The sequence below is a fragment of the Hordeum vulgare genome, chromosome 5H (genome assembly GCF_904849725.1).
Source record: "Hordeum vulgare subsp. vulgare chromosome 5H, MorexV3_pseudomolecules_assembly, whole genome shotgun sequence".
In the NCBI taxonomy this organism is placed as follows: Eukaryota; Viridiplantae; Streptophyta; class Magnoliopsida; order Poales; family Poaceae; genus Hordeum; species Hordeum vulgare.
In genome coordinates, this window is record NC_058522.1 from 574,100,340 (window position 1) to 574,109,908 (window position 9,569).

The window sequence follows — 9,569 nt, forward strand, 5'->3', positions numbered from 1 at the left end:
GATGTGACATGCTAATTAATAGGAGAGAGATGAGTGTGGTGATCCTAGGAAGAAACAATGTTAAGCGCGTGAACCTAGGTAAAACAATTAAATGAAGAAAATACACCAATGCATGCACAACTTTAATTATAAAAGCATTAAATAAGGAGGCTTAGCTACAATAAGCTAATGAACTATGCATTGGGGACTTTAGTTGCTAAACTATTTAATATGCTTAGCACTTCATCTTAGCACCAATGCATTGAAAGTGGCCTGAATACTGTATCTGTAAGGGATATGCCAATATTTAACACAGATTAGCTTCATAATAAATGCATCCATGGATATCTGTAAGGGATATGCAACTAGTATTACTAGTGTAATGTGTCTTAACATTTTGAAATTATTTGATTTTTGTAAATTGTTTAATGCATCAAGACCGAGGGAGTATCAAAAACAGATTATTATGCTTTGTAATAAATGCAACCGAACCTTCCTGTGGAATATATACTACTACAGTATTTGTGTGTGTGTCTCAACTCGGCTCTGCGTAAAAGCAAACTACTCAAGCACCAACACGTTGTCCAACAGAAATGTCCATGAAGCTTGCCATCCATGTTCTCCTCCTCCCTATAGTGCTTGCGGAGATCCTCCACCCTGCCGTCGTCGTCGCTGTAGGTGGCGGCGGCTTCAGCCTACGGCTGGTACCCAGCCCCGGCTGGAACCGCATGATGCACGTGGACAACGACGGCTTCCTACACCTGAATCTGAATGAGCAAGCCGTCACAGCGCTTCGGCCGCCCATGCACACACAGGTTGGGGGCATGTACAGCGTCGTCACCAGCGTTGGGACGGGGGCCGGCCGACGCACGTACGTCCTTGCGCTGGACATGACCAGCCACCTGTTGTGGATGCAGTGCAATCCGCTCCAAAGGCGCCACTTCATACAGCACCCGCCGCCCTTCGACCCTGCCAACTCGCCATCGTTCCGCCCCGTACCAGGCAACAGCCCACTATGCCTGCGTGCTGAGCATCGTCCCAGAGCGCACGACTCGTGCAACTTCCGTCTCCGTCCCACCCGGTATGGCGCCATCGAAGTGAGCGGCGTGCTCGGCAATGAAACCTTGGCCTTCACTGCTACCTCCGGCGAGGTGGCAGAGGTTGCTGGGGTCGTCATTGGCTGCGCCCACGACAGCTATGGGTTCAACAGCCATGACGTGCTCGCCGGTGCACTCGGCCTGGGAAGGCAGGAGCCGTCGCTCATCTGGACACTCGGCCAACACAGGCATGGTGCCGTGCAAGTGCATCGCTTCTCATACTGTCTTCCGAGTCCGAGGCGCGGCTCGCCGGACCACCACACCTTCCTCCGGTTCGGCAACGACGTCCCGGGAACCTAACACATGGTGAGCACACAGATCATGTACATGAGCTACACGTCCGGCCAAGATTACAGCGGCTACTTCGTCAACCTCGTGGGCGTCAGCGTCGCTGGGCGACCGCTTCACCATATCGGGGAGTTGTTCAAGCGCCACATGTACCCCTCCGGGTGGACCGGCGGAGTTGTGTTCGATGTTGGCACGCCCACGATGGTGATGATAAACACAGCTTACCAAAAGCTCAATGATGCCGTGGTCGAGCACGTACGGGCGGCACTCGGGGTGGCGCCCGTGCGCCATCCCGGATACCGCCTCTGCTTTCGTGCGACGCCACATCTGTGGGGGCACCTGCCGACGGTGACGCTCAAGTTCGCCGAGGAGAACGCACGGCTCGTCCTCACGCCACAACGGCTGTTCGTCGCGGCGGGGCGCGACATTTGCCTTGATGTGCAGCCGAGCCTGGACTTCACCATCATCGGCGCAATGCAGCAAGTGGACACGCGCTTCGTCTACGACGTTAGTGCTGGCAGGATCTACTTTGCCCCTGAGAATGCGTGCCATGCAGACGCCGGTGGACATATTTAACTGGTCTTTTCTGATGGTAAGGAAACTCACATGCAATAAATTCGCTCGTGGATGAATTAGCCCTTCTCTGCATGTGTCCCTGACCCACTTTGTATGCCGTTAGATTGTTCACTAATTTCTTTTTACACATGCAACGGATTGGCTCACGCATTCAAAGGAGCAGCGGAATAGAGGGGCAACATTGAAACGGAGGGTTAAATGAAGGGAGCACGCAGACTATTGCGGAAAAAACTAAGAAAATTTATACGCAATCAAAATAGAAACAGAGGGAGTATTATGAAGATAGTATCATATAATAATATCATATGCATGATCTTATTATATGATATTCCCCACTATGATCAGCCTAACTGGTCTTTAATGCTTTGAATTTGAAGTCATCAACTAATCATGAAAATAACAATAAGAATATAAGTGAAACTTGTGTGAATATTTGCCTCGCTCCTGAAATCCGGACCACTATTCCATCTCGAGATTAGCTAGCCCTGCTATATTCTGTGTTGTATTGTGATTTTCGCACCCCTTTTGGAACAGTTTCCTGGCCCATGCCTGGTCTGTATTTCTCTTATAAAAGACACTAGGTTTCTATCCACAACGAAGGCCTCCACGTTGCCCTATAACGCTATGGATAGTGGTTTGCCACCGCATGTAATTTCGGTGCCCTTCGGTGGCATTTTTATCATTTCACATGTAGGCATATAACAACCAGCCGCTTGTGTGGAGGAAACCTGGCCGCCACTAACCATTTCCTGCCGCCTCGGCTCTGTCCTCCCTCCAAACCCTAGCCACGCACGCTGCCGGCCGCACTGCTCTGGATCGCGCGTCGCCTCCGCCACCGGAAGGAGGGGTCGGGTCGGGCAGGTGGCCGAGCTGTTCGCGGCGCGGTTGTGGTTCCTGTGGACTTGGCAGGAGGAGGAGGTCCATACGTCCGTGGCGTCGTCGACGTCATGCCTCCGTTAAGAGATGCTCGTGCTTCCGGAGCCAGATCCACGACGCACGGCCTCTCACGCTCGCTTGCGACCCTCAGTTGTGCCTAATGTTTCGGTCTAGGCATCGCCAACATCACCGACGCGGCTCTGGTGGAATCCAGCGGCTCCTCTCCGTATCCTCCCTCGCCCCCACGCGCGATTCGGCTTCCCGCTGGCCATGGGTTGTAGCCTTGCAGGGGTGCATGAGGCTGGGCCTCCTCTATTTTCGATGAGTTCTTCCCCCTCCTACTCCTCTTTTATATCATCTAGCTCTCACCCTCTCCTCTTCTTCCTTCTCTCTCATATTTGGTGCAGCAGCCGGTGTGGGGTTGAAGTGTTGGAAATATGCCCTCGAGGCAATGATAAATAGTTATTATTATATTTCCTGTTACAAGATAATCGTTTATTATCCATGCTATAATTGTATTGAATGAAAACATAGATACATGTGTGGATACATAGACAAAACAATGTCCCTAGCGAGCCTCTAGTTGGCTAGCCAGTTGATCAAGGATAGTCAAGGTTTTCTGACTATGTGCAAGTGTTGTCACTTGATAACTGGATCACATCATTAGGAGAATCATGTGATGGACTAGACCCAAACTAATGAACGTAGCATATTTATCGTGTCATTTTATTGCTATTTTTTTCTGCGTGTCAAGTATTTATTCCTATGACCATGAGATCATATAACTCACTGGCACCGGAGGAATACCTTATGTGTATCGATCAAACGTCACAACGTAACTGGGGGACTATAAAGGTGCTCTACAGGTATCTCCGAAGGTGTTCGTTGAGTTAGTATGGATCAAGACTAGGATTTGTCACTCCGTGTGACGGAGAGGTATCTCGGGGATCACTCGGTAATACAACATCACACACAAGCCTTGCAAGCAATGTGTCATAGTGTAAGTCACGGGATCTTGTATTACAGAACGAGTAAAGAGACTTGCCGGTAACGAGATTTAAATAGGTATACGGATACCGACGATCGAATCTCGGGCAAGTAACATACCGAAGGACAAAGGGAATGACATACGGGATTATATGAATCCTTGGCACTGAGGTTCAACCGATAAGATCTTCATAGAGTATGTAGGATCCAATATGGGCATCCAGGTCCCGCTATTGGATATTGACCGAGGAGTGTCTCGGGTCATGTCTACATAGTTCTCGAACCCGCAAGGTCTGCACACTTAAGGTTCGATGATGTTTTAGTATAGTTGAGTTATATGTATGGTTATCTAATGTTGTTCGAAGTCCCGGATGCAATCACGAATGTCACGAGGGTTTCCGGAATGGTCCGGAAACAAAGATTGATATATAGGTTTGTTTCATTTGGTTACCGGAAGGTTTTCGGGCATTACCGGCACTGTACCGGGAGTGACGAATGGGTTCCGGGAATTTACCAGGAGGGGCCCACCACCCGGGAGTGAGACCAAGGCCCTAGGGTGGTGCCACAAGTCCTTAGTGGGCTGGTGGAGTCAGCATAAAGGATTCCATGGCGCCACATAAGAAAATACCAAAAGAAATGAAGAAAAAAAGGAAAGAGGGAGGTGGGAAGGAAGGAGTGGACTCCTTCCCCCAAACCGAATTGGGATGGGAGTCCACCTCCTCCTCCTAGCGCCGATGCACCCTTGAGGCCTTGTGCCTCAAGGAAAGCCCCCTCCCCTCCCTCCTATATATAGTGGTGGTTTTAGGGCTTTTGAGACACAACTTTTGCCATGTGCTGCCCGACCACAAACCACCCAGTTTTACCTCTAGATCGGATTTCTGCGAGCTCTTGCGGAGCCGTGCAGGAGTAGATCATCACCACCACCGGAGTGCCATCATGCTTCCGGAGAACTCATCTACTTCTCCGTCTCTCTTGCTGGATCAAGAAGGCCGAGATTATCATCGAGCTGTACGTGTGCTGAACGTCGAGGTGCCGTCCGTTCGGCGCTAGATCGGAAAGGATCATGGGACGGACTACGGTGATTTGAATCACGAAGTTGTACCGCTACATCAACCGCGTTTTATTAACGCTTCCCTCTTAGCGATCTACAAGGGTAAGTAGATCTGAATCTCCTCTCGTAGATGAACATCACTGATAACCCACAAGTATAGGGGATCGCAACAGTTTTCGAGGGTAGAGTATTCAACCCAAATTTATTGATTCGACTCAAGGGGAAGCGAAAGAATATTCTCAAGTATTAGCAGTTGAGTTGTCAATTCAACCACACGTGAAAGATTTAGTGTCTGCAGCAAAGTATCAGTAGCAAAGTAGGGTGATAGCAGCAGTAGCAACAGTAACCAGTAGCAGCAAAGTGATAGCAGTAGCAACAGAGTAACAGTAGCAGCAGTGACAACAGTAGCGGCAAAGTAACGTAGCAAGGACCAGTAGGAAAAGACTCGTAGGCATTGGATCGGTGATGGATAATTATACCGGATGCTATCAGGTAACAGTTATAACACTTGCATGACATCTAATGTAGGCATGTATTCCGTATGTAGTCATGACATCTAACAGTTATAACAGAGATAAGTAACTAGCTCTCATTCGTCAATCTAATGTAGGCATGTATTCCGTATGTAGTCATACGTGCTTAGGGAAAAGAACTTGCATGACATCTATTGTCCATCCCTCCCGTGGCAGCGGGGTCCTAATGGAAACTACGGGATATTAAGGTTCTCCTTTTAATAAAGAACCGGACAACCGCATTAACACTTGGTGAATACATGAACTCCTCATACTATGGTCATCTCCGGGAGTGGTTCCGGCTATTGTCACTCCGGGGTTGCCGGGTCATAACACATAGTAGGTGACTACAACTTGCAAGATAGGATCTAAAACACACATATATTGGCGACAACATAATAGGTTCAGATCTGAAATCATGGCACTCGGGCCCTAGTGCCAAGCATTAAGCATGGCAAAGTAGTAGCAACATCAATCTCAGAACATAGTGGATACTAGGGATCAATCCCCGTCAAAACTAACTCGATTACATGATAGATCTCATCCAACCTATTGATACGTCTCCAACGTATCTATAATTTTTTATGGTTTCATGCTATTATTTTGTCAAACTTTGGATGTTTTGCATGGCTTTTATTTATTTTCTGGGACTAACTTATTAACTCAGTGCCAAGTGCCAGTTCCTGTTTTTTCCATGTTTTTGACCCCTTTCAGAGGAGATTTTGAAACGGAGTCCAAACGGAAGAAAATCCCCGAAAAGATTTTTTCTGGAACAGAAGAAGATCGGAGGACTTGGGAGCCAAGCCAGAAGAGCCCCAGGGGCCCCACAAGCCCCCACCCCGCGGCCAGGGGGGAGGCCGCGCCATCCAGGCTTGTGGGCCCCCTAGAGGTCCCCTGACCTAGATCTTGCGCCTATATATTCCCAAATATTCCCAAAACAATCAAGAGACGATCACAATTACTTTTCCGCCACCGCAAGCTTCTGTCTCCGCAAGATCCCATCAACACCATGACCTCTCCGATGATTCGTGAGTAGTTCACCATAGACCTACGGGTCCATAGCTAGTAACTAGATGGCTTCTTCTCTCTCTTGGATCTTCAATACAAAGTTCTCCATGATCTTCATGGAGATCTATCCGATGTAATCTTCTTTTGCGGTGTGTTTGTCGAGATCCGATGAATTGTGGATTTATGATCAGATTATCTATGAATCTTATTTGAGTTTCTTCTGATCTCTCTTATGCATGATTTCATATCCTTGTAATTCTCTTCGAGTTGTGGGTTTTGTTTGACCAACTAGATCTATGATTCTTGCAATGGGAGAATGCTTGGTTTTGGTTCATACCGTGCGGTGACCTTAGCCAGTGACAGAAGGGGTAGCGAGGCACGTATCATTTTGTTGCCATCAAGGGTAAAAAGATGGGGTTTTCATCATTGGTTTGAGATTATCCCTCTACATCATGTCATCTTGCTTAAAGCGTTACTCTGTTCGTCATGAACTCAATACACTAGATGCATGCTAGATAGCGGTCGATGTGTGGAGTAATAGTAGTAGATGCAGAAAGTATCGGTCTATTTGTCTCGGACGTGATGCCTATATGCTAGATCATTGCCTTAGATATTGTCATGACTTTGCGCGGTTCTATCAATTTCTTGACAGTAATTTGTTCACCCACCGTGATATTTGCTATTATGAGAGAAGCCTCTAGTGAACACTATGGCCCCCAGGGTCTACTCCACACCACATTTTCAGCCTTACACTTTTTACTTCGTTGCACTTTCCTCCTTCAGATCTCACTTTGCAAACAATCTTGAAGGGATTGACAACCCCTTTGAAGCGTTGGGTGCAAGCTTGTTTGTGTTTGCGCATGTACTTTGGACTTGACGAGGCCCTCCTTCTGGTTCGATACCTTGGTTCTCAAACTGAGGGAAATACTTACTGCTCCTGTGCTGCATCACCCTTTCCTCTTCAAGGGAAAAACCGACGCAAACCAGAGAAGTAACAAGAAGAATTCCTACGCGCCAGGGAAGGACTTTTTTTGCCGCAGCAGAAGAATTTCTGGTGCCGTTGCCGGGGAGGAAGATCAAGTCAAGAACTCATCCAAGTAGGTGTCGCAAACTCATCTCTTGCATTTACTTTGTTTGCCAGTTGCCTCTCGTTTTTCTCTCCCCCACTTTACCAATTTGCCTCTTTCGTTCGCCCTTTTTCTCGCCCGCTTTTTGTTTGCTTGTGTGCTTGCTTGCTTGCTTGCTGAAGTCACCATGAACGAAAACACCAAGCTTTGTGACTTCTTGAATACTAATAATAATGATTTTATTAGTACTCCGATTGCTCCCGCCACTAGTGCGGAGTCATACGAAATCAATGCCGCTTTGCTGAATCTTGTTATGAAAGAGCAATTCTCTGGCCTTCCTAGTGAAGATGCCGCATCCCATCTCAATACCTTCATTGAGCTTTGCGATATGCAAAAGAAAAAATATCTGGATAATGACGTGATTAAATTGAAGCTTTTTCCTTTCTCGTTGCGAGATCGCGCAAAAACTTGGTTTTCTTTTCGCCCAAAAATAGTATCGATTCTTGGGATAAGTGCAAAGATGCTTATATATCCAAGTATTTTCCGCCGGCTAAGATCATATCTCTCCGTAATGATATCATGAATTTCAAGCAACTTGATCATGAACATGTTGCACAAGCTTGGGAGAGAATGAAATTAATGATTAGAAATTGTGCCGCTCATGGCTTGAGTCTTTGGATGATTATTCAAATCTTTTACGCTGGCTTGAATTTTGCTTCTAGAAATATCTTGGACTCCGCCTCAGGTGGAACGTTCATGGAAATCACGTTAGGAGAAGCCACAAAGCTCTTAGACAACATCATGGCGAACTACTCTCAGTGGCACACTCAAAGGTCACCTACTAGTAAGAAGGTACACGCTATAGAAGAAATTAACTCGTTGAGTGCTAAGATGGATGACTTAATGAATTTGGTTGCTAGTAGAAGTGCTCCTTTGGATCCTAATGATATGCCTTTGTCTTCTTTGATTGAGAGTAGCAATGCTAGCTTGGACGTTAATTTTGTTGGTAGGAATAACTTTGGCAACAACAACACTTTTAGAGGAAACTATGTTCCTAGGCCTTTTCGTAGTAACTCCTCTAATAACTTTGGCAACTCCTACAACAATACCCATGGAAATTACAATAGATTACCCTCTGATCTAGAGAGTAATATCAAAGAGTTCATCAACTCTCAAAAGATTTTCAATGCGTCCATAGAGGAAAAACTACTCAAAATTGACGATTTGGATAAGAGCGTTGATAGGATTTCTTGTGATGTTGATGCTTTGAAAGTTAGATGTGCTCCTCCCAAAATCAACATGGATGAAACTTTGAAAGCTATGCGTGTTTCCATGATTGAGAGCCAAGAAAGAACCGCCCAAATTCGTGCTAGACATGAATGGCTTAAAAAGGCGTGTTCTCGTGATGAGAATCACGAAGATATTAAAGTGCTTGGTGTGACTCCCATTGAATCTTTGTTTTCTTGTGTCAAACCTAATGATTATGGGGCTGTATATGAATCCACTTTGGTTGAAAAGTGCACCAATGATTCGGAGTCCATCGATCTTGATGCTAAAAGCATTGAAAGTGGAGTAGAAAATGTTCAAATTTGAGTAGTAATGAAATTACTACCGTGGATTTCAAGGAATTCAATTATGGTAGTTGCTCCTTGATTGAATGCATTTCTCTGATGCAATCCATGTTGAACTCTCCACACGCTTATAGCCAAAACAAAGCCTTTACTGATCATATCGTCGGAGCTATGATAAAAGCTCTTGAAGAGAAACTTGAATTGGAAGTCTCTATCCCTAGAAAGCTTCATGATGAGTGGGAACATACCATCAAAATCAAAATCAAAAACTATGAGTGCAATGCTTTGTGTGATTTGGGTGCTAGTGTTTCTGCGATTCCAAAGTCTTTATGTGATATTCTGGGTTTTAATGAGATTGAAGAGTGTTCTCTTAATTTGCATCTTGCTGATTCTACTATCAAGAAACCCATGGGAAGGGTCAATGATGTTCTTATTATTGCAAATAGGAACTATGTACCCGTGGATTTCATTGTGCTTGACATTGACTGCAATCCTACATGCCCTATTATTCTTGGTAGACCTTTCCTAAGGACTATCGGTGCTATCATTGATATGAA

The 9,569-nt window shown here is 46.1% G+C and overlaps 1 pseudogene; it reads left to right on the top strand.

Moving 5' to 3' along the window:
* The first annotated feature begins 572 nt into the window (after nt 1-572).
* Nucleotides 573-1,940, top strand: LOC123398915 (annotated as a pseudogene).
* Nucleotides 1,941-9,569: the final 7,629 nt, after the last annotated feature.